General features: G+C 41.4%; 1 protein-coding gene across 3 annotated transcripts in view; it reads left to right on the plus strand.

The window, feature by feature from the left end:
• The window catches only part of RNF144B (ring finger protein 144B), a 103,394-nt gene that overhangs the window by 22,677 nt on the left and 54,261 nt on the right, over window positions 1–26,456 (plus strand). The window contains exon 4 of one of the 3 annotated variants that reach the window (XM_068160842.1): window positions 21,865–21,998. The exons of the other annotated variants lie outside the window; for them this stretch is intronic. The gene's annotated coding sequence lies outside the window, so the exon portion shown is untranslated. The remainder of the gene's footprint in view (window positions 1–21,864; window positions 21,999–26,456) is intronic. 3 annotated transcript variants of the gene reach the window in all.

The following is a 26,456-nucleotide window of genomic DNA, read 5'->3' on the forward strand; positions in this document are numbered from 1 at the left end:
CTTGCTAATGGAAGAGTGAGCAAGTAGTTACCAAATGGCTTTTCATATGTCTAACCTGCTTGATAGAGCTCAGACAAAGGCTGATATTATGATTCATAATCCCATTATTGTAGCAGTGTTTCTGATAATATATCTTTGCATAATACATCATTAGGCTGCAGCAAATCTAAAGGGAGTCTGGAATGACAATCTGGCACATCTTGAGGATGAGTGTCAGTCTTGTCACAGGGATATCTTTACTATCAAACTTCATTCTCAAAACTTTTGCACAGGCTTTCTAAAAATCTACAAGTTACAGAGATCTAATAATATTTATACAAGTATTCAATATATTTGCTTTTACTTCACTGCAGGGTTACATTTCTTGTTCCTTTTCAGTTGCAACCATGCAGTGGGTAGAAAAAGCTACTATGAATTATGAAAGAATAATAAAATGTCAGAATATCAGTATCACTAAGGTTGGAAGAGACCTCAAAGATCATCGAGTCCAACCTGTCACCGCAGACCGCATGACTAGAGTAGGGAGGACACTACTGCCCACTCCAGGCTTGAACTCATGACCTTCCCATTAAGGGTCTTATGCACTACCAACAACAAATATATACCAATACTTTGGTATATATTGTGTTTATTTATTTCCCTGAAGAAAACACTGCCATGTAGGTGAAGAGTTGACTCTCTTGCTAAGAACAAATACCCTGCAGGAAAAAAATGAGAATCTTGGTTCTATTCACCTCAAAGAGCTACATCACAGCTAACTAAACTGTTGTGAAACTACCAGTGTAACCCCTTGGTCCATACAAGTTATGCCTTTATAACTTAAAACCCAGAAGTTTTGTCTTTGCTGTTGCATTGTCTTCTAAACACATACATTCTGTACTCCTGGCACAGGTGTTAGAGCTACCAGGTCCTGAATAATTTTGAATGCATAGTGAGGTCTAGGAGAATTGTAAGAGTTGAAGTTAGGTGGATGTTAGGAAACAAGTTCTTTACCATGAGGGTAGTGGAACACTGGAACAGGTTGACCAGGGAGATAGTTGAGGCCCCATCCCTGGAGATACTCGAAATGAGGCTTGAAAGGGCTCTGGGCAATGTGATCTAGTTGAGGATGGCCCTGCTTATTGCAGAGGAGATTGGACTAAATGACCTTCGGAGGTCCCTTCCACCCAGGCCATTCTGTGATTCAGTGGTTCTATGAAGTGAACTCAATCTCCTGAGAAAGTTTTATGTCTCTAATAGCGATGGTGTTATATCTAAGCCTTTGCCTTTGCCAAGGCTAAAGGCTCAGTCTGTGCTTCTGTAAAAACAAGACAAAGAGATCTTCAGATAGACTAAGGGTGGAGGGTGGTTTTGTAGGGAGGTTTGGGTTTATTTTGTTGTTAATTTTTATTATTTTAAAGGTGCTTTAAGAGTCTGGGTATGGCATTTCACATGATGCTGGTTGGATGATGTAAAGAATACTTCGCTGGCATGTGTACACAACTAATTCCTTAAATGCTAGGTGCAGAGAATATATTTTTCTTTCAGGTCTGGATCCTAACTACAGTTGATCAAATAGAGTTTCTATGGTGCAACCAAAAGACCTCTCTCTGAGGTCTTTTCCAACTTTGTTGATTCTGTGATTCTGTAGCCATGGTTTAGTTAGTCATGAGGTGTTAAGTATTAGGTAATAGGTTGGACTTGATCTCTGAGGTCTTTTCTAACCTTGTTGATTCTATGATTCTGTGATTCTATAGGAGTGTGCTGACATTGGGATGAGACAAGTTAGTTACAGTTTTGTATTAACTTCATGGTGATATTACAGCAGCTTGAATAAGAACCAATTTCCCCACAAAAAAAGGGGAATGATGATAATTCAGCAGTAGCTGGCAAACACTCTTCACTGGAAGATCTGTAGTGCTTGTTATTGATGTGGGCTGGAAGATTCAATAAGTACTGTACTGATAAACATTTTTAGGAACTTGAACTGAGGGTGTTAGAGTGTACAGACTGGATCAAACTAGACTGCATTATCAGTGGACCTATACTCACCCTGCATTTTCAATTCTTGGGAGCCCATTTACAGGAAGGACTGTTAATGGTTTAGTTGATTAGTTGGTGTTGGATGATAGGTTGGACACGATGATCTCGAAGGTCTCTTCCAACCTGGTCTGGTCTATTCTATTCTGTTCTATGCAGAAGCAATTGTCTTACATTTACATAATCGTGACTATGTCACTGTAGAGTTCTGTTCCTCCTCATGTCTAACCTAAATACACCCTGCTCCCCAATAAAACCACTGGCCCTTGTCCTATCACTACAAGCCTTTCTAAACAGTCCCTCCCCAGCCTTCCTGTAGGTCCCTGTCAGATCTTGAAATGTAGCTATAAGCTCTCCCCTGAGCCGTCTCTTCGCCAAGCTGAACAGCCCAAATTCTTTCAGCCTGTCTTCATAGGAGAGGTGCTCCAGTGCTCTAATCCTCGTGGGCTCTCCTCTGGACTCACTGCATCAGGTCCATGTCTCTCTTGTGTTGGGGGCCCCAGAGCTGGAGACAGTACTCCAGGAGAGGTCTCACCAGAGCAGAACAGAGTGGCAGAATCACCTCTCTCAACCTTCTGGCCATGCTTCTTTTGATGCAGCCCAGGATGCACTTTGCCTTCTGGGCTGCAAGTGCACGCTGTTGGCTTTTGTTCAGCTTCTCATCTACCAGTACCCCCATGTCCTTTTCTGCAGGGCTGATCTTAATTTTGTCATCCACCAGCCTGTATTGATATTGAGGGTTGCCTCAACCCAGGTGCAGGACCTTGCCTTTTGTCTTATTGAACCTCATCAGGTTCTCCTCAGCTCACTTACAGCCTGTCCAGGTCCCTCTGGATAGCATTCTGTCCTTCAGTCTTGTCAACCACACTACTCAGTTTGGTATTAGCTGCAAACCTGCTGAGGGTGCACTCAATCCTGATGTCTGTATCATTGATGAAGATATTGAACAGTGCTGGTCCCAGTACAGATCCTTGAGGTTTACCACTCGTCACCCGTCTCCATTTGGACATTGAGCTGTTGACCACTACCCTTTGTATGTGATCATCCAGCCAGTTCCTTATCCTCTAGACAGTCCACCCATCCGCTGAGCACTGCTGCAGGGCCAGTTCTACTCTGGATACTGATCTTGGAGTCTGATCTCTGTGATTTGACCTTACAATCAGTTTAGAGGGCATTTAAATCACTGGCAGAGGCTGTGGCTACACCCATGCCCTGCCTTCCTCTTTCACAAGAGTGGCTGGCTTGGTGATGGGGGGTTGCTCCACACACACCTGTAACTGTTGGGGAAAAAAACCCCATCCCTTGCACCAAGCACTGCTGCTCTGTAAAACTGCTGTGGGGATGGTTTGGCTCTCTTTAGAAAAATCCCTCTTTGAGATAATTGCAGCATGACCCATTAGTTACTGACCTTTGGTGGTGACTGAATGAGAGAGCTTGTTCATTTTGAAGACTCTTTTACTATATATGTATGTAAATGTATATCAATGAATATTTTTAACACTTGGATGAAATGACATTTAAAACTTTGAGTCCTTTCAAATTCTACAGAAAGCAATATAGAAATATTCCCCTGATAAATAGTTTTAACTATGGCATTTAAATTATTTTCCTAATGCAGATTTATCACCTGGTGCCTAAAATTTACTGGCTTTCTGCTAGCTAGGGTTATTTGCTAGAGCTCATAGGCAGAGATATGCATGGAATTATTATGCCTGTGCTAGGTGAACACTAGAGGGCTCTTTAGACTAACACAAAATAATAGCCTCATGTTTATAACTGAGGAGTTTGAGGAATTTTGTTGTAGAATTATTAAAGTTATTATTAAAGTTATTATTAATCCTGTTATTAAAGTTATTAATTAAGTTATTATTCAAGTTATTATTCATCCTGGCCTGCATCAGGAACAGTGTGGCCAGCAGGAGCAGGGAGGTCATTCTGCCCCTGTACACTGCACTGGTTACGCCACACCTCGAGTACTGTGTCCAGTTCTGGGCCCCTCAGTTTAGGAAGAATGTTGACTTGCTGGAACAAGTTCAGAGAAGGGCAACGAAGTTGGTGAGGAGTTTGGAACACAAGCCCTATGAGGAAAGACTGAGGGAACTGGGATTGCTCAGCCTGGAGAAGAGGAGACTCAGGGGTGACCTTATCACTCTCTACAACTACATGAAGGGAGGTTGTAGACAGGCAGATGTTGGTCTCTTCTCCCAGGCAGCCAGCACCAGAATAAGAGGACACAGTCACAGGCTGTGCCAGGGAAGGTTCAGGTTGGATGTTAGGAAGAAGTTCTATACAGAGAGAGTGATTGCCCATTGGAATGGGCTGCCTGGGGAGGTGGTAGAGTCACCATCATTGGAGGTGTTCAGGAGGAGTCTTGATGGGGTGCTCGGTGCCATGGGTTAGTTGTTTAGGTGGTGTTGGATTGGTTGATGGGTTGGACGCAATTATCTTGAAGGTCTCTTCCAACCTGGTTTGGTTTATTCTAAATAAAGGTTTATTCTAAAATTAAAAGACCTCCAAGATCATCAAATCCAACCATTAACTCAATACTACCATGTCCAAGATGCTACCAAGATAACTATGTGATTTGTATTTCTTTATGCTAATTCCTTACATAGAATCTTTTAGGCTGGAAAAGATCTGTAAGATTGTCAGGTTCAACCAGTAACCTTACACTGCCATGTCCACTGCTAAACCTTGTCCCTCAGCACCACTTCTACACATCTTTTAAATACCTTCAGGGCATGGTGATTCAACTGCTTCCCTGGGCAGCCTATTTCAAGGCTTGACAACCCTTTCAGTGAAGAAATTTTTCCTAATGTCCATGGTAGTTAATTTATAGTAGTGTTTGTATTATAAAGCCCAAATCTGCATTGCAGTGTGCTATATGTGATCCAGGTACACAGAGATGAATGTAAGATGTAGCTGTGCTTGTTTGGAAATGTTTTTCAATTATTTTATAGTTGCTTCTCAAAAAAGGGTCAAACATAGATTTCATGCATGTCAAGGATGATTCTTAGCTGGTGTGAATTTCTAGGGCAGCCTGTAAAGGCTTTGTCATCTTATACTGTGTGTTTATTCCAGTGTTAACTGATAGCATTTTGGGGAGGGAGCTGCAAAATCTGTTCTGTGTTCATGGGGGAAAAAGTATGAAACAGGTCCACTCTATAAGCTTAGGAAAAGAGTGATCTCACTGTCTCAGTTTACACAGTCTTTGTAATCAGATATGTTCTTTTCATACATCTTCTTGATTTCTCCTTGCAAAGTGATTCTTGTGCATAATTTGTTCTAGTTTTTTCAATGACACTTTGGTGTTGTAGAAGATAATTGATATTAGAGAAAGGGAGAGACATTACAAATTGAATTAGTTATTATGGTGCCCAATTTACATCACTCTAGTCAACATAATTACATATTGTCAGGGGGAAGCCTGAAATTTTGCACCTAAATTAATACAACTGTGCTTTGAAATATGCCATATACATACATGTACACACTTGTTTCAAGAAGAGTTTATGGACAAAAAAATGTGTATGCTGCTTGTTTAGAAAAATGAAGGACATCTTTTCCCTGGGGCAAATCAATCATCAAAGAAGCAAATTGGACTTGAAAGATAGGTTGAGAGATAGTTGGTTCATAGGACCAATATCCTAGAAACCAGTGGAGATTTGTCTGTGTCAAATAATGTTTACAGCAGCAGTAGACTAATTTTTACTTGAGAGACTTTCTTTGTCTGTCAAACACTCCTTTTTTTTTTTTAATTGTCCTGGCCATAGTGTTTTGTTTCCATTCAAAGGTATATGCAGCTTATTTTTAGCCTGTGGTATGGTTATCCTGTATGAAGCATGTAGCCTCCAAGTGGAATTTTTGGAAGCAAAGAAATGTAATGGTGTAGTGGGCCCAAGAGTAAGACAAGATCAGAGGGCTGGAGCACCTCTCCTATGAGGACAGACTGAAGGAGTTGGGGCTGTTCAGTCTGGAGAAGAGAAGGCTCTGAGGTGACCTAATTGTGGCCTTCCAGTATCTGAAGGGGACCTACAAGAAGGCTGGGGAGGGACTTCTCAGGATCTCAGGTAGTGATAGGACTAGGGGGAATGGAATGAAGCTGGAGGTGGGGAGATTCAGACTGGATGTGAGGAGGAAGTTCTTCACCGTGAGAATGGTGAAACCCTGGAATGGGTTGTCCAGGGAGGTGGTTGAGGCCCCGTCCCTGGAAGTGTTTAAGGCCAGGCTGGATGAGGCTCTGGCCAGCCTGATCTAGTGTGAGGTGTCCCTGCCCATGGCAGGGGGATTGGAACTAGATGATCCTTGTGGTTCCTTCCAACCCTGACTGATACTATGATATCTGTCTGAACTGTTTCAGGGTTGGAGTGAGATTTCCATTTGGCTTTTCTTTCAGTCAGATTCCCCATTAACTCAAAATATCCATTATCCAAAAAGAGGCTTTGCATTTACAAGGAAGAATAAAACTGGTAAGGGAAAATTCTGGCTGATGGTGAGTGAAGTGTTAACTGACCAGAACAGCATACAAACAGAGTAGGGAAAGAATATTGTTGGTCCAGTCTATAATTCTCTCTCCTCCAAGTCTCATCAAGCTCATGTTATCGTTCTTATATTTCATAGCTGCCAACGGAGGTGGCAGAAAATAAATGTATGGAGCAATGTATCTAAGGGTGATGGGAGGGAAATTAGCATGCCTTGCCTGCCAGGAGCGAGAGAAGGAAAGAGGATACAGTGTTGAAAAGCAATAGGCAGAGGGGTTCACTGTACCAAAGTCAGGGTGGGAGGCTAGGGGGAAAGGAGAAAAAGAAAATCTCCTATGGGTCCAAATGCTCCTCAACCTTCTCCTTCACTCAAAACCCTGTGACTCTGTGCTGGTACCCATTTCCTAGGGATATTTATGAATTCCGTAGACTTCTTTCAAGTCCTTACCCTGCAGTCCATTAACTTTACCACCTACCATAACCCTCCTCATAGCACTTCTACCTCACTTATACCCCTGCTCTGCTGCTATTCCCAAATTCCATATTGCTGGTCCAGGGATGAGGAGAAAATCACTTAATTTCTTCTCATCCTCAGCACAGTAACATTTATCTTGGTCAGGAGCCTTGAAGTGATTTCATGGAGGGTAGCATGGCTCTTTCCCTAAACACTGCTGTTATAACTGACAATTACCAGAATCAAAGTAATTTCAGTTTTCTTTGAGGATGAATGCATGCTCTGAATGTAGTGTGTATGTGCAGTTCAGGTTGCTGCACAGAAAATGAATTTGAGCTATGGACATTAGATTTCATTAAAATATCTTCTGGACACTATATGGCCTAAGATACTCTTCAGCCTAAGACATGTCCAGCTGCTCTATTTCTACTTTTCATCACTGATGAAGCACGATGCATGTGGTGACTTAGATTAGAAAATGACGGTCCTCGATCTGCCTCAGCTGCTGCTTCTAGGCATCATAGAACCAAAATAGCATCAGCTGCAGCACAATTCATAAAGCTAGCAAAACACCCTTGGCTAGTGAAATTGCCAGTCAGGTATCAAATATTGTTGTCAAGGAGAAGGTTCCTTTGATTTAATCAGCAGTTTATCCCATGAATGGAGTTTAAGATTTAAGGAAAGCCGATGTTGGCACCAGGCTGAACAGACTGTGCAGTGAAGAGAATATAATACATTTTAAATTATTTCAGTCTTCTGTGTCTTGGTTAGTTCTGTTTGACTAGGCTTTGAATACAAAATAGAATACAAAATATGTGATTTGGGAAGCTTGAGCTCATTTGTGAACTCAGTTCTTGCTAATATGAATTAATATATACACTTCCTACTTCTAATATTTTTAGCTTTTGCAGGTCTAGGTCTTAAATTGCCAAGAACTGCAGCATTTCAGGAGGAAGCTAAGTTGTGCCAAATAGAGTTGGGAAGGATTAATCTGTTTCACATTATTAGAGAATAAAGGCTTATGTTTAGAAGAGGGAAGTAATTGTAGTTGCTGTCTTGTCTTGTGGATAAATGATAAAGTAGTACAGTTAGTTTCCATGAAGATTGATGCAGACTCATGGAAGGAGATTATTTTTGTTCTGCATTACATAAATTCTGAAAGAAAAACTGGTTGTAGACAAGGAACACAAGGAACATTCAACAGCATTTCTGATAAAAACATTTGGAAAAAATAATTAAAATGCATAATTTTGACATTTTGTTTTAAAAAAATAATAAAAAAAAAAGAAGCCAAGCTTCATTACCAATAAGAAACCAAAATTAAGAGCTCTGGCTTTCTGGTGAAAGTAATCCAACTGGAGATCTTAACAAATGTGGGGAATCCACTTTCATGTGTAGTTTTATTTCTCTTGATCCCTTTTTGCATTTAGTACAAGTTATCAGGGAATCACAGAATGGTGGTGGTTGGAAGGGACTTGTGGAGGTCATCTAATCTCTGCTAAATGAAGATCAGTTAGAGTGGATTGTATAGGAACACATCCAGGTGGGTTTTGGAAGTCTTCATAGAAGGGGACTCCTTGCCTTCTTGGGCAGCCTGTTCCAGTGCTCTGGGACCCTCACAGGAAAGGTTTTCCTTATGTTGAGGTGGAATTTCCTGTGTTCTACTTTATGCTTGTTGTCCTTTGTTCTGTCACTGGACACCACTGAGAGGAGTCTGGCTTCATCCTCTTGATCCCCTTGCTGCTTTTAGATGTTGATAAGAATTGATAAGATCCTCTCTTAATCATCTCTTCTCAAATTAAAAGAGACCCAGATCTCTCAGCCTTTCCTTGTCAGAGTCCCCTCTTCATCTTTGTAGCCCCCCACTGGACTCTTTCCAATAGTTCCTTGTTTCAAACTCAGGAGCCCAGAATTAGACAAGGTACTCTAGATGTGGCCTTACTTGGGCAGAGCCAAGAGAGAAGAGCGCCTCCCTCCATTTGCTGGCCATACTGTTTGTAATGCACCCCAGGATACCATTTGCCTTCATAGCTAAAAGGGCATATTGTTGGCTTATGGTGATCTTGTCATCCACCTGGACTCCCAGGTTCTTCTCTGCAGAGATGCTTTTTTTTTTCCAGCAGGTTGCCCCCTAACCTGTACTGGTATGTGGGATTATTCCTCCCAAGGTGCAGGACTCTACACTTGCCCTTCTTGAACTTCCTCAGGTTCCCCTCCACCCAACTCTCCAGCCTGTCCAGATCTCACTGGATGGCAGCACAGCCTTTTGCTGCATTGGCCACTCCTCCCAGTTTGATATTGCCAGCAAACTTGCTGACAGTACACTCCATGCCAGGTTGCTGATGAAGATGCTGAACAAGGCTGGACCCAGTACTGGCCCCCTGGGGAACACCTAGAGATCATACTATATTAATATTGTCCTTCAAAGGCATGTCTTTTTCTGGAGGAAAAGGTAATGCAATCCTGGGTTGTAGAGACTGGATGAAAGAAAAGGAAGTGGAGAAAGTGCTGTGCAGGCAGCATGTTTGTGTTAGGCCCTGGCTTCTGCCAGTAGAAACTAGTAGTGACAGTCCAAAACCAATTCCCATTACTTTGTATAGCAGTAGGGGCAGAAATATTGAAGAGGTCTGTGGTTCTGTGGTTTTGATTAAATTTATGAAATCCACAGATGGCTACTAAGCCATATAAACCACAGTAATTAGTGCTAATCCCTCTTCATAGAAATGCAGTTTATTGATAATCTAAGAAAGTGGATGTTGGCCACAGCTAAATACTTTCCAATGATAGATACATAAATACATGTCTGTCCATTATCTAAAGCTGATGGCTCCCAGTTTTCAGACGAGTAGCTCAGCTGTAAGTGGGAAATTTTATGTCAGTGGTGGTAAAAAATAACCAATGCAAAGCATTCAGACACACTCTGTAAACTCAGCATATCCATGACTGTGTCCCCATTTTTCCACCTCTGCCTCTTACTTAATTTTTAAGGGACAGCCTGTCCAAAGATTCCCAAAGGCAGGTTGGATCCCGTAGGTTTGCCACCAGCTGTTGATTTTGCTGAGTCTGTGCTTTTTTGGATTGTCTATGTCCTTCACAGACCAAATTTTGCTCTAGGCACCATCACACAGTTTAAAAATACAAATGCAAACCCTCTTTGACTGCTACTGAGATTTCTCTTATAACACAGCAGCCAAAACCATGTTAAATCTCTTGCCATTATCACCCCAATCTCTCATAGCTAGAGGAAACCAAAAAATTTGCCATAAGCCTATCTTTCTTTTGAGGATCTACATAATGCATCCTGTTCTGCAATACCAAGGCCTTTCTGTAGGTTGAAAATAGGGCCAAGGACCTTGATCTGAGGCAGCAGAACTAGTATGTTTAGATGACTTCTTGAAGACTTGAATAAAATGCATAAAACTCAGCCACAGACTTAGTGGGGTATTTTCTGTGAGTTAACTATGTAAACAAGATGCCAAAAGTGGAAGTTGCAGAATGAAAACTATACCAGGACATTTCTGAAAGAGGAATTTTCTGGTAAGTCATGCTGATGTGTTTTCTGAAAAGGAGTGCCAAGCAATACCCTTTGGAAGAGACTAGATTTTTAGCTTCTGAAGAAAACACAATGTGTACAACCACTCTATTTCTTTGTCTGCCCATCTTCCCTCTAGTGATGTTGCTACTCGCTGACTAACACTGTGATTTCTGCCAGACTGGAAAAGACAGAGCTCAGGTCTAATTCATCCTGTTCATCTGCTACTAGATTGGCAGGAGCTGAGTGGAAGAGGGAGTATGAGAGTGGTGACTCTAGGAAGGGGAAAGATGTGGAGGGAGGATGGTGAAGGAAAGCTGTAGGAGAACTCTAGGCAGGAGAAAGCTGTGTATGAGATGGAGAAGTTCAGGTATTGTGTGGCTAACAATAGCTGTGAGGGAACTTTGGGAATACAGCTGTGTTGTACCAGAGGACTCAGGGACTACATTATACATTACACTGTGGGTGCTAAATGTAGAACATAATCCATAGGAAGCCAGGCTTCATTGTTCCTGCTGCTCCCAGGGTGCCTTCCAGAATGGTAGGCATGCTTCGATGTATGCTGTATTCTTAAGATACTAACGAAACTTTCAGTGAATAGCTCAATGACAGAGTGCTTTCTTTTGTTCCAAAGATACATTTTAATTTCCACAGAAAATGGAATTACTGAGGGCCTGCTGTGGATGGAAAGCCTGTAATTTATTGGGGAGCTGCACTGGTAGGCATATCTAATCTGCCTAATCCATTGGCATTAGCATTGAAGAGAAAGAATCTGGAAAGCATACTTAAGCCCACTGCAGATATAAAAGCGCCTAGAGCTAAATAAATTCTTTTGTTTCTTGAGATTTATAGTTCACATATGTTTGCTATACAATGCACTAAATTCAACTGAACAATATTACTGTAACTTAGTTAAAGCTTTCCATTGACAGTATAAATCATGGGGGCAGAGCTAAATTCCCTTTTATATGCTTCTAGAATATTGATATGAAAATATGGCATTCTGTGTTGATATTCACAATAGTTTAAAGAGAGCAAAGGCAGTAATTTTACTAAAAGGAGTGTTAGAATCAAGACTGGTGTATAGTTTCATCAAAAGGGAATTTCAAAATCAAGCCTGGTATGCACCTGTGAAGAGCCAGTTTCAGAGGGAATGGAGTGAATCATCTTTGGTCTGTGTATACAAGTCCTCTGCTGCTTCCCATCGATGAGTCGAAAAGGATACTTGTTTCTAACATTCACAAATGTAATTGTTTAATGGCATTATAAAGGGGAAGAGAGGAAGCAAACTAAAAAGAAGGGGTGAATAAGGCTTAGTGTGCAAATTACAATCAGTCTGGCATAAAAAAGTGTGAACTGCAGTTTGGTGCTCTATTGCTGAGTGGTGGTATTACAAGTGGAAACGCAGAAAAGATTCTTGGTTGGAATTTTTTAAGAGGTCGAAACCTCTGCTAAACATCAAGAGGCTCCTCTGGGAAAAAAGCATCAAGAGCTCTGAAAAATCATCAAGAGAATCCAAACCTTCACACAATACATTTATCCTTTAAATCCTGTTTGTGATGCCAATTTATGTATTGTTGATTGATCAGGTTAGTATAAGGGACACAGACACCAAGTTAAAGAAATAAACTTATCTTTTCTTTATGTATAAAGCAGTAAGTGAACAAGTAAAATAATAATAAATACAGCAAAGGTAAAATACATCAAGGTAATGCACCTAATCATTACTCTATAAGGTTAGCTATAGTCATTATGAAAGATACATCACCAGTTGCCCCAATACTTCACTGTCATTCAGATCTGCAATTGCTGGGGAACCCTGGTTACAGCAAGGATTTGGAGAACCTTTCCCAGCAATTGGGTAGTCGTACGCAGTGTGTCCACTTGTAGGCTTCAAAAGTCACTGCAAGAGGGTCCAGCTTTTTATATTGTTGAATAAGCAAGTTTATATAACTTCAAATGCGGGATTATCTGCTTTGTTCTCCTGTTAGATTTCTTCCATCACCTGGCCATGGTCTGGGGAGGAACTAAGGGAGTGTGCCTGTCTATTTGGTTTTGCATTAGGAATAGTGTGGCCAGCAGGAGCAGGGAAGTCATTGTGCCCCTGTACTCTGCTTTGGTTAGGCTGCACCTTGAGTACTGTGTCCTCTTCTGGGCCCCTCAGTTTAAGAAGGACATCGAAACACTTGAATGTGTCCAGAGAAGGGCAACAAGGCTGGTGAGAGGCCTTGAACACAAGCCCTATGAGGAGAGGCTGAGGGAGCTGGGATTGTTTAGCCTGGAGAAGAGGAGGCTCAGGGGTGACCTCATTGCCCTCTACAACTACCTGAAAGGTGGTTGTAGCCAGGAAGGGGTTGGTCTCTTCTCCCAGGCAACCAGCACCAGAACAAGGGGACACAGTCTCAAGCTGCGCCAGGGGAGGTTTAGACTCGAGGTGAGGAGAAAGTTCTTCACCGAGCGAGTTGTTTGTCATTGGAATGTGCTGCCCAGGAAGGTGGTTGAGTCACCATCCCTGGAGGCGTTCAAGAGGAGATTGGATGTGGCACTTGGTGCCATGGTCTAGTCATGAGGTCTGTGTTGATAGGTTGGACTCGATGATTTTTGAGGTCTCTTCCAACCTAAGTTATACTGTGATACTGTGACCACATCCTTCTCAACAGGGCCAAACACCTTTGGAACAGCAGTAGCTTCCTCCTTCAGCAGTGTCCGTCTGATTGGAGTTAACAAAGATGAACCTGTTTGGTGGAATCTGGAAAGATAATGTATTAAACCCTTTGATAGCTAGTCCTAATTACACATCTTTTCAGACATTATACTCCCTTTACACAGCACTGTGGTTTTTTTTTATTCAGCCTCCTGATGGCAGACCCTATCTATTTATCACAGCAGCTCTTATTTTGCACTCTCTATGTTTTGTAGTTATGTGGTAGCTTTGACTTGGTAGTCCTCTATTTTATTGACCTTTTGAAGTTAGGGTAAATATTAAATATGAAAAGTGTTTTAAAGTATTCAATATTTATTTAATTCTTGAACAGCCACTAAATAACTGGCCAGGGCTGGTTTTCAGGTGACCTTAGTGTGTTCATTTAGCACTGTGCTCAGCAGTTCTTTGAAGGAGAAGGGGCACTGGAGCAGAGGACTCTATCGCTTTCTTTTTTTTTCCCTTTGGAAAGGCTATTGGAAATTCCCACCCAGTGCTAGTGTGCATTAGTGATTTTGCCTTTTCAGAAGTTGAAAACCTTGTTAGCAACTGTAAGATTTGTTTTGCACATGATATTAAGACAAATAATGCAATCATACAGTCACAGTAGATAGCATGCATACTCAACTAAAGGCTGGCTAATGCTCCACAAGTTGATAACATGCTGTGTGCCTTTTGACTTTCAGGCTAGATGTTGCTGTCTGTTGTTGTTGGGTTTACTGTAGTTTCATCCAACATGGCTCAGTTTTCCTGAGGAAGTCTACAACTGTAGCACAGCCCAGAAAAAGCTGAAGAGCTACAAGAAGCACAACTAGACCGATCTTGTGTTAGATGTCAGTATGGTGGGAAGGGGCTGAAATAAAAAATGAAAAAGGGAGAGCTTCTTCAATTTGGGCTGGCTGGATAAAAGATAAATTATACTCACTTGGAAAAAAAAAAGCAGAAATACAAGAGGAGCTCTGGAGCTTGTGACACCTCTCAAAAGAAAAGTGCTTTCCCAGAGTTTAAAAACCATGACAAGGCAACGCTCAAGAGATTTGAGCTCGGGGGGAGCAGAGTATCTGTCTGCACGTTTCAGCTGCTCTGCCAGGTAGTGTTGAGCATCTGCCACTTAACTGAAGGAAGGCTTGATAAAGGCAGTGTCCATTATGATTAAATGACTCAAATGGACTTTGAAAAGGAGAAATGTGTTTAAGCCAAAGACTTGGGGTAGTTGATCCCCTGATTGTGTAAGCATGTTTTGGGACTTTGTATCCGAAGAAAGATAGAGTTATGTGTGACTCTGCAAGGGGACTAGGTCAGGGGATCAGTAACCGGTCTGCGTGGCTGCTGCCAACCCCAGCAACAGAGAGACAGAAGCTTTGTAGTTTCTAGTCTAGAAACCTTCTCTTCATCCCTCTATACCTGTGTTTCAGGAAGCTGATCCACACAGAGATGTTCTTCCGGCACAGTCTGTGGAGCATTGCCTAATTTCCTGGCATTTAGACACTATGTTTTGTTTCTGTCTCCTAATCAAGAGCTAATCCTTCCTAGAATAGTTTCTTCATACCATTTTTTCAGGACAGACTAGTTACTGAATCTTCAATTGCAAATGCCAGGGAAAATTTCTCTCAGTTGTGTCAGCAAAATGACTTCTTTTATTAAGGTGGCTCATGTTGTGGAGGAAGGCTACATGTCAAAATACAAACCCTGCCAGAAACACCTCCACAGTGAGGTGTTGGCAGTATCGGTGTCATGATTAAGCAGTTGGAGCACCCTACTGATTACTAAACCAGGTTCTTCACAGACCTGTCTGAAACAGGATTTTTGAGGGGGAGAGGGTAAGTGAGAAAGGGATTGGTGGCTGAACTGAGAAGAGGTGAAATGGGAGAAAAAAAGTTCTAATAACAATTATATTTCAGTTCATGTCATGAAGGAGCTGTCACTTTTGTGATGAAATAATGTAACTGAAAAATGTTTGAGACCAAGTAGTCTTGGAGTGTTTCATGGGGCTCTCACGTCCAGAAAAACATTCTGCCCAATTCATAAAATCTGCTTGGAAAAGCTCATGCCTTTCCCCCACCTCCCCCTTTTTTCTTTTATATATATTTTTTTTTTCTTTTTTGGGAAACAGTGAAAGGAAATGTGCTTTTAGTTGTTAGTGTGCCTCAGGCATTAGGTGTTGCCATCAGCCACCCCGTGGTGGTGGCGGCTGTGGCTGTTCAGTTCCTCTGCTGGCCAGTAGCTCATGTCAAGTGCCCTTTGTCCCAGCAAGGAGGATTACTGCTTCTTCTCTCTACTTTTCAGGTCCTTCACAACTCATTGCTCTCTGCTGTCTTCTGCCAATGATGTCAGCCTTGCTCATGTTGTCACGGTCTCTTATGTGCCCCCTTCTGTAAGAAAAGCACCTTGCCCTATTATTCATAGGAGAAATATCTTTTTCTCCTACAGCTCTTTCACTTCCTCTGTGACTTCTACCTGTGGCTAGCCAGCAGTGATGACTAGTTAATATTGGTCAAGAACCATGGTTATTTATTTTCTTGGTGAGGAGGAAAGGAGGCTGAAGAAGAAAAGTCAGATGTTGTGAATCACTTCATTGTATACAAAGGTAGTTTGTGCCTTCTTCCAGTCACACTTTTCCTACCTTACTTTGCTTCTTTTATTTTCATACAACCCTTCCTTGTTCTCTCATTGCAACTCCAGCTATAAGCTCTTCTTGACAGTGCAGCTTCCTGCGTGTTTGGGTGATGCTTTGCAGGGGGACCACAGTTTGAAGTAGGGTACAGAAAATTCATAAAATAAATTGTAATGATACCACAGTGCTTAATTTATCTATCTCATAGTCTCAGAAAATTCAGCCTCTTACTATGCATTTTAATAGTAGAAATACCTGCAGTGAGGAATTGTCAAATAGGTGTTACCTAAAGGAGTTGCCTTCTGATAATCCTGTGCACCCAGTAATGACAAGCATAAAAATAGTGTTGTCATGCCTATTACATTTCCAGTCAAACAGGAACTCAGGAAAACGGTTGGTTCAACACATTGCACAAAGAAAGCCTTCAAGGCAAAACCAAGATCAAACACACTGGAGCATGCTACATATTTCTACAGTGTATATATTCACAGCGGGATGTTTGGGATTTTGCTGACTGAGTGAAATAACTATTCTAAAGAGAAGGTGAAAAGATTTAGATATTTTTGAGTAGATTTAGCCAAGTGTCAGACAGGTAGCAGAGGAGTGACCAGTCAGGAGGTTTTAGGAACTGCCTGCCAAATCTTTGGTTGAAATACCAAGATATACATGACATGCATTGAAAAGTCAAAAGGAGGACAGCAGGAGGCTGGAGAGAAGAATTCAGAGAAAGATGCAAGAATGAGAGATATCAACGGCCATTTGTGATCCCTTGGCTCCTCTGAAGGCATTTAGTATTCATTTTCTATTAGAATCTAGTACTGAAGCACTTATGAGTGTGTATGGCATTTATGTATTCTAGCTTAGCTAAGGCAAGATAGAAATACAGCACGTGTAAACACTTTGTATTGTTTGAATGATCATCCAAACAAATATAATCCAGTTCATTAGATCAGTGATGTTCACTAGAAAACATTTTTTTGGGTAGTGATTAGATTTTCATTCTGTTAATTCACTTCAGATTTCCTTGTTCAACATTTATGTTCCTCTCCTTCGTGCTTGAATCCATCTAGCATGGAAATACAATACTTCATAGTGTATAACAAAGTATACAAGACATCTGGGGCACAAGTAAGGCTGTTACAGATGATAAAATTAGTTTACTTTTCCATGGTCAGAGGATGTTTGTGGTAAAGCCTAGGAAAAAAATATTTAAATTATATCTCTCCTGCAGGTATTTTTTGTTAAGGAGGTAGAAAGCCTATGGCAGAAGTCCTGAAACTCACTTCCCTTGATCAAACCCAGAATAGAAAATGAAATCTTTTCCTCTTTGCTTCTTGCTGCAAAGAATGAAACAGAAAGGTAACCACAAAGCATAAATATGGTATTTAGTCACAACTCTGAAGAGTACCCAGTAGAGTGCACTGACATTTGCTATGATTTTGGGAAATGTTTAGTCTAATCCTTAAAGGTTTCAGCTGAGTTAAGTCTTCTGCTTAACCGAATTTCTTAGGGAAACAGAGCTCACGTGGATTACGTTATTTGTCTGCTGGCACACTTGACAACTTTTTGAGCCATTAATGTACAAAGGCAGGTAGTACTTCACTGTGGCACATTTTCTGGTAGCAGTCAGAAAACCATCATCTTCTTTGTGGTTTACTAATCAGTATGTGTTGCCTCTGGACTGGGGGTACATTGTAAGCGACATCAGGGAGCTAGGGTTATTGTTTTAGTAGTGTTAAGGCACACAATTCCTTAGAAACCAGACTTCATTAGCTTTGTGTGCAAGTTTGGAATCTACCTAATTAAAAAAAAATCTTCATTCCTTAGAAAAGCCAGAGTTTACAGTACCTTCTGAATGAGGAAAGGAGTTTTCTCATTGACTTTTTTCCAGCAACCTACCTGGAAACACTTTGACAATAGGTAGACCCTTCAGCATTTTAAAGTCCTCAGCATTTTGTAAGCTTCTCATAGAATTTTCAATTGAAAAATAAAATAATTTGGCAGTTGAAGGTATAGAGACAGCAGGGGTCTTGATCTTTTTTTGGGACACTCTAACATGGAGGAATTTTTAAATCTTGAGACAATACCAGTAACACACACAGTGTTGTTTGGGCTTCTTGGGCCATGATAGTATCCAAACTCAAAATGTCACAGCATGTAGAGTGTTGCACATTTGGGTTGTCAACAAATGACAAAAGATTTGTTGTACACTTTTTGCTAGTGGAAGGAAGCTAAAGTAACTTCTCTGTTCCTTGGACAGACAATCAAAGACCTGAAGCTGACTCTTAGAATTTTTCCTTTGCCATCACTACCTCCATTCATGCCATACATTCCTGTGTTTAGTGAAAATTAACTTCAGCAGAACATCCGATTTCCTGTAAAACATTAATTGTATTTCTTCTTCCTACATAATGTTCAGTTCCTTCTTTTTCCTCATAATCCCATGAACAACAGAAGAAATTACACAGATCAAGTATTGGCTTTATGTAAAGTACTGCATCAAAATAGTGAGTCACTGGAAAAAGATTTCCCACAGTCACAAATACCCACTCAGGTCAGAAAACCAAGAATGTTATCAATAAGGACAAAGGAAGTTGTTATTTTAGTTTTTAAACAGTCTTTATTCATGCTTCCTGTCATTTTGCTTGAGGGGGAGAGAAATGACTGTTCCTAGAAAAATAATTGCACATAAATGTCAGAAACTCTTCAAATCCTTAAACCAGAATAAGGAATAAAATCAGAGTTAAAATAAATTATCTTTTGCTGCTGTCCAAATTGTTTCTGTAGCTAATGTTTGGGTGCTACATACCACATCATGATAGTTTTGTTTGTTTTGTTTTGTTTTATCCAAAACCAAGAAGCTGTAAGCCCTGTAAAAGATTATAAACCCTGTGACATATTCTGATGATCATATTTCAGAAGGATCTTAGGTGCAACTTCTTGGTTCTTACCAAGAGGTGTTCAGTAGGAAGCAGTGTATTTGTTCTATTTTCACAGCAAGCCTGTGGCAGCTTGCTCACTGGGACACTCAGGAGGCTGGTGAGACATTTGTGAACATCAATAGGGATGCTGGAGATGCTTCATATCTGGATCCTGCTGAGTTTGCTCTCTGTAAGGCTACTGGGGAATGCTATTTGTTGTCTTTTTGGTTATGCTGTTTGAAAAGCCATGAAGTTAAACAAAGCTAAAAGGTTATTTTAAGAGCTGGTTTTAGAAAGGAAAAAAAATATTGGCACCATTGGAAGAGCTTTGCCTTTTATTATATGTTAGAAATGTTATAATTGTTAGCAATGTTAGAAATATGCTCTAAGTGTGTATGATTTTTCTTCCCTTTCACTTGCCTTTTTTTCATTAGGGCCAATGTACATTATGCAAGAAACAAAAGCAGGGAGAGGGACAGGACAGAGTTATGCTCAGTCTCTTCATGCCACTATTAATGTCATATTCAAGAGAGACAAATGTTTTTCTTGCCTTTGGCCCTTGCTCTCCTTAAACTTCATGTTCTTTCAGACTTCCTTTTCAAACTGGAAGTTTCTATCCATCAGCCTCCTGCATGTGGAAACTGACCTAACTTTGGTCATGTGAAAAAGGAGATGTCAGGACTTTGTCCATGTAAGTAGGTCAGTTGTTTATACTCTTGTCCCAACCCTCTTTTTCTTCTTCCACAATGACCCCCTGTGACTTAGGAAATAGCTTTTCCTCAGATTTGCAAGTTGCAATCATGTAGACAGTTATCCTAAGGATAGTGTAAAGAGAAAATTAGTTATTTACTTGTAGGAAGAATTCACCGAGCACCTTGAATTCATATACCCTGGTCACAGAAAACCAGAACTCATAAAATCTGCATGGATTCAGAGTTCACAGCTTCAAAGCTTTGTTTGTATCATACATGCAAAGTGGTTTTGCAAAGTGAATGATAATTTTTGTCCCTGACTAGTTTGTTTTGTCATATCCCAGAAACTACATACGTATGTATAAAATTAGAAGTTGGAAGATATACCTAAATCCGTTTAAATTTCCTTCTGACAAGTATAAAGGAGTGAAGTAGAATCAGTGGATTTTCACAGATGAAGTCATGCTTAACAAAAAGACAAGTTCACTTGTAATTTCTTCAATGACCTCAGATAGTATTGAAGCAGAAAATACTGTTTGCTTGGATTTTAGCAGTGTTTGGAAAAGCAAAGGTTTTGGTGTGCCTTTTGCCCTTCTGCCCTTGCTCAGTCTCATTAACTGATGGAAGTCCTGTTGTAGGCTTTTATAGCCATAACATTAGGTACCTCAGGTCCATCTCATCTCTGACCTGCCTGTCCCTGACTCCAGTAGGTATAGTTGTATTATTAAGCCACTTCATTTTAGCTGTCTTTGAAGCCTGTAGTAGGGCTTCATCATGATAAGGCAAAGCAGTCAGACAAGAAACTGTCTTGGGCTGGAAGGAATAAAGGTGTCTCTTAATATTTCCAAAGAAGGATAGTTATGAGCTGGAGGCAGGACATAAGAAGCAGTAGAAATGAAGAAGTGAAAACAGTGTGGACATTTTTTTCTTATGACAAGCACAGGTTGATGACCTCCTGTGTTACAGAGGAAGCTTCTTCTCTTGGCTGCTGGGGTGGTTCTGCCCTCTCAGAGTTTTAACTGATGGTGATTCAGATGTCTGGAATCACTGCAATTCTAGGTACGTTACCAAAACACTGATTAAAAGTCAACGGATTGTGTCACTTTGGGCACACAGTCAAAAAGGAAAAAAACCCAAAAGCCTGTGCATAATTGAAAGTCTGTGCCAGCTCTGAAGCTTAGCTTTAAGCACAGTTAATAGAGAATCAATTCATTTAACCAAGCCTTAAGTTTTTCCCATACAATCTTCATATACTTTTGTGGTGGTTTGGGGTCTCAGGTACCTTTAAGATGACCACAAAGAAAAAGTCCTCCAAAAAGACAGAGGTTCCTAAGGGATGGACTGGTTGTCCCAGGATATCTCAATGTGTTACTCTCTTCTGATTTTCTCTATCAGACTATTTAAAGCAGCATCTAGTTGATATTGTTCTCCTCTTGCTTTTCCTCTCCTCTCTTCCTGAGAAGAGCTTGTGCCTGTTTATGTCAGGGTTTGTGTGTGGGGAGCTGGCACTGGCTCTCAGGGGAATGTTGAGCTGTGTCATAACGCCTGGTGAAGCCTGGTAGGCCTGAGGAGGTGGGGGGTGCAGTTGTGGCTTACTCTTGGGCCTGCTGAAGCTGGTAGGGGTGGAGGATTCTGGAAGGTTGTGGCCTGGTATGCTCATCCTAATTTGTGAATGTACTCATTCTACCTGAATGTCTTTTGTATATGTACTTGTAAATAGAATTTCCATTAAACTTCCAATCAGTGTGCAGTATTTTTATTTTTACTCCCCAAAAAGGATTAAAATATCTTTGTGTCCTCTGGTCCTGAGTAGCTCATGGCTCAAAACCAGGACAACTTTTATTACAACTGTATGCTTACCTTAAAAAGAGAAAAAAAGAGAAAAGAGAAAAATATAGGTGCCGCCTCTTCAATGTGTATGCGATATGGTCACCTCAGTTACTTTATAAATCACTCTTTTTGCAGCTAGAAATTCTCACTTGTTACTTGATCCTCCAAAGAACCGAGCATCTCCACATCTGTTTGCATTACACATAAATATGGGAGCAAGGCAAGCTCTTTGTTTTACTCCAGCAGTTCATGGGGGAGCTGGTTTGGGGGAAGCTATGTGTGCTTTCAGGAGGAGACTTGACAGGGTGCTTGGTTGCATAGTTTTGTTGGTTGGGTGGTGTTGGATGATAGGTTGGACACGATGACCTTGAAGGTCTCTTCCAACCTGGTCTATTCCATTCCATTCCATTCCATTCCATTCCATTCCATTCCATTCCATTCCATTCCATTCCATTCCATTCCATTCCATTCCATTCCATTCCATTCCATTCTTTCCACCTGGGAAAGCAGACCCACTTTCTGCTGGGTGGCCTCAGAGCCTGAGAGGTGTCCTGTGTCTTCAGCTGCTCTGTCACTAGGAATAGTGCCATCACATCACTGATGTGTCACATCATCTTTAGGTATTACTGGATGAAAGGCTGGACATGAACCAACAATGTGCACTCACAGCCCAGAAAGCCAATCGTGTCCTAGGCTATTTCCAAAGCAGCATGGCCAGCAGGGTCAATGGAGGTGATTCTGCCACTCAGCTCTGGTGAGTCCTTACCTTGAGTACTGTGTTAAGCTCTGGGATCGTCAGTACAGGAAAGACATGGACCTGTTTGAGCTGGTCCAGAGGAGACCACAAAAGTTATCAGTGGGCTGGAACACCTCTGATCTAAAGAGAGGATAAGAGTTGGGGCTGTTCAGTCTGGAGAAGAGAAGGCACCAGGTAGACCTTATAAGCACCCTTGCAGTACTTAATAGGAGCCTACAGAAAAAGTGGAGAGGGACTTTTTGTCTGGGAGTGTAGTGATATGATGAGGGGTAACTGAAAGAGGCTATATTTAGATTAGAGGAAATTATTTTTAATAGGGTGATGAGGCACTGGGACAGGTTTCCTATAGAGGTAGTAGATGCCCCATCCCTGGAAACATTCAAAGTTAAGTTGGACAGGGAGTTCAAGGCCAGGTTGTGCTGAGCAACCTGATCTACTTAAAGATGTCTTTGCTGACTGCAGGGTGGTTGACTAGATGGCTTTTAAAGGTCCCTTGCAATTGAAACCATTCTTGCCATCTGGAGGGTTTGTATCTGCACTTACTGTGGATGTAGGTAGGGACTCAGTGGCTTTGTGAACCAATGACTGCCGTATCTCATGTCACAGGAGAAGGTCAAGGGGAAGGGTGACAGTAACCTGTCTTTTTCTTGTATATGAGTGCAAAAAGGTGGCCCAGGATAGATCCTAGGCTGAGGGTGTTGTGCTGGGTGGCCCTGAGCTGGATGTTTGTAGCTCAGAGGCAATTCATCAACATTTTATTTATGGCAGATAATATCAGCTCAGCTTGTTTTCACAGCCTGGTTCATGATTTAGTAAACAGGCAGGAGCTAGTGGAAGCTGAAGATTTATGTAGAGCTGTTGCTGGTGGCAAAACAGGCTGCTTCTGGTGGTGATGCCAGTAGAGCTCTGCCACCAGCAAGGTTTCCTGTAGGGGCAAATGTAATTTGAATGGTTCCAGACCCCAAGGAGACAAGTTGCACTCAAACTCTTAATGTCAAAGCCATTGGCCTTGATCTTTAAGCTTTCTAATCACCCCAAACCAGGCTGTCTCCTCACTGTTTTCTGGTGAGACCATATGGTTCTTTCCTCTAGCACTGTTATATATGGATCAAATACCAAAAGCTAGTTCCCAGTATGACAGGAAGTACTTCAGAGTATAAACACAGGAAAAATATCTATAAAGAAGAAATACTGAACTTGATGAAAGCCATATGATCATGTTTAATTAATATTACATTTTACCTTGTTCATCCAGCAGGATGAGTATAAGTCACCTATCACTTCCCTTTGTGTCTGAGACAAATCCACGTGTTTTGAGATAATGATTATAAATGTTAAGTAGAGAGTGTTCCATCCCACTCACATTTTTACTGTCAGATAAAAACCTCTTTAGATTTCTACCTGCTATTCTTTCAAAATAATTTAACTTGATTTATTTCAATCCAATGCAAGCCACCAATAAAGCTTTGCTATATTTTAGCTAAAGGGAATGGTGAAGATTTCAAGCCTGGTTTGTGGGTGCCTAGCTCGAATACTGAGTCAGATGTTTGTAGAACAATAGGGTTACTTAAGCAGGAGAAGATGAGATCCTGATTTTCTTCTGGGTATTCTGAGTAAAGCTTGTCTGCATGCAAAATATTACATAGCTCTGTATTCCTTGCACTAACATCTGATTTCTAGCATTGTGTGACTACATAAATACATATCTTGAAAAGAGATACTTTTTAAAAAACATTAGGTTTATGAAGGCAGTACAAATTATTTTTTAATGGTGTAGTTCCCCCTTTAAAACATTTTCCATTGAAGAGAACTATTCTTACCCCATGACATCAGGGATATCACACTTGCAGCTTCAGTTAATATACGTATACGCACTGTGCAAAGCCCCTTTTTGTTTTGTTGTCAGTGTTGGTTATGTTACATATTAATACCTTTTTGTCTTGTGAAACTCTCTCCCATATAAAAATATTTTTCTTTTTTTTTCTTCATAGGAATATGGGTAATTTGCACATAGGGAGGTTCAACAAGACCAAGTGCAGGGTCCTGCATCTGGGTCGAGGCAATCCCAGGCACAAATCCAGGATGGGCAGTGACTGGCTGGAAAGCAGCCCTGAGGAGAGAGACTTGGGGGTGCTGGTGGACAAAAAGCTCAACATGAGCTCTCAGTGTGCACTTGCAGCCCGCAAAGCCAATCAGATCCTGGGCTGCATCAGGAGAAGTGTGGCCAGCAGGTCAAGGGAGGTGATCCTCCCCCTCTACTCAGCCCTGGTGAGACCCCACCTGGAGTACTGCGTCCATTTCTGGAGCCCCTATTACAAGAGGGATATGGACGTGCTGGAACAATGTCCAGAGAAGGGCCACGAGGATGATCAGAGGGCTGGAGCACCTCTCCTATGAGGACAGACTGAAGGAGTTGGGACTGTTCAGTCTGGAGAAGAGAAGGCTCCGAGGTGACCTTATTGTGGCCTTCCAGTATCTGAAGGGGGCCTACAAGAAGGCTGGGGAAGGACTTCTCAGGATCTCAGGTAGTGATAGGACTAGGGGGAATGGAATGAAGCTGAAGGTGGGGAGGTCAGGCTGGATGTGAGGAGGAAGTTCTTCACCATGAGAGTGGTGAAACCCTGGAATGGGTTGTCCAGGGAGGTGGTTGAGGTCCCATCCCTGGCGGTGTTTAAGCCCAGGATGGATGAGGCTCTGTCCAGCCTGATCTAGTGTGGGGTGTCCCTGCCCATGGGGGGTTGGAACTAGATGATCCTTGTGGTCCCTTCCAACCCTGACTGATACTATGATAGGGTGGCTAAAGATGTATTTTGCTTAGGCTCTGGTTTTAGACAACTTTTTTTCAAAACCTATGTGTATTTTACACCTATGGATAGCAATTCTTTTTCAGGGTATTTGTATTTTATTAGTTGAAAACTCTACTGGGTTAGTGAAAATGTCTTCTTTTTCCTCACAAGCTGATCCTAGTTCTTTACGTAGAGTTATGTGGTGGTTTGGCCCTGACTAGGGGCCAAATGCCCACCAAAACCGCTCCATCACTCCCTGTCTTAGATGGACAGGGCAGAGGGGAAAATATAACAAAAGCCAGTAATAAGGTAGAAGCAATTTTATAATAATGATAAGCAAAGCAATAGACTGTGGGGAAGCAAAAGCAGAGAGAGATGTTAATCTCTGCTTCCCATCAGCAGGACGGTGGTCAGTCTCAGAAAGCAGGGCTCTCTACACTTAATGGTTCCTCTGGAGGACAGACACCATGGATGAATCCCCCCAACGTCCTTCTTATATCTGAACTGATGTCATATGGCATGGAATACCCCTTAGGCCAGTTTGTGTCAGCTGGCCTGGCTGTGTCCCCTCAGCATACTCTTGGGGCAGGGAAACATTGGAAAAGCACAGCCTGGGTGCGCGGCTCAGCAGTAGCCAAAACCCTGGCATATTACCAATCAACACTCAGTTACAGCACTGCAAAACACAGCACTGGAAAGATGCTTAGGAGAATTAACTCCAGCTCAGCCCAAACCCAATACAGTTATAGTGAAAAACTGTTAGATTTACACTAACTCAGTGTTTTAACTTGCTGTTAATAGTATTCTGTTTGCGGGACGTGAGAGATCTTCTTAGTGCTATTACTTTTTTACCTTCCTATGTCTAAATTAATTAGTAATTTTTAGTTAATGCCAAAGTGGCTTACTCATTTTATAAGTATTTCAAGTAGCTGCAAGGATGACACAGCAATGTTAGTAATTAACTATGCCAACCTCTATTTTTATTTTGGATAGTAGTAACTCAACTAAAAATTCATGGTGATGTTACATTTTGGCATGTTGGCTCAGTCATTCATTCCCCCAGCCCTGGAGTTATAAAAGCATCAGTTAAGAGGGCCCAAAAAAATAATTAGACCCTCTCAGTTTTGTGCTTTATATCACAGTTAGCAAAGAAGAAAGCAAACAGGGAGGGTTTAGCTTGTGCTTTGACTGGCATTGTGTGACATTCTGAACTTGTATTTTATATGTATTTGTTGGCTCAGAGAGGAAATCAATCAGTCTGGCTTCAGAGATTCAGAGATTTGAGCTGGGTAGCAATTTTAGCATGACTCATAACGCTTCACAAAATTAGCTTGCCAAGAAGATATTCTTCTGTGAAACTATGAAGTACCTGGGGTCGAGGTATATAGCTGGAAGAGAAATAATTTTGACAGAATAGCTCTAAACAGTCCAGCTCTCACCTTTTGGTGATACCAATAGAAAGAATCATTAGTATTGATTATCTCAAGTCCTTATAGCCTGAGGTCTTGCACAGAGCCACATCACCTTCAGCTCATCATTGTTGCAGAGATCCTCTGTAAGCACAGAAGTGAAGACAGAAGCAGGGGAACAGCCAGCTGTCCACAGAGCATCAGTAAGTGATTGCCCTGCATGTAGATCTGGACTCCACAGTTTTGGCTTTGATACTGCC

This window comes from Melanerpes formicivorus, unplaced genomic scaffold (genome assembly GCF_026170545.1).
Source record: "Melanerpes formicivorus ecotype bairdi unplaced genomic scaffold, bMelFor1.0.p_v2 SCAF_53, whole genome shotgun sequence".
Classification (NCBI taxonomy): domain Eukaryota; kingdom Metazoa; phylum Chordata; class Aves; order Piciformes; family Picidae; genus Melanerpes; species Melanerpes formicivorus.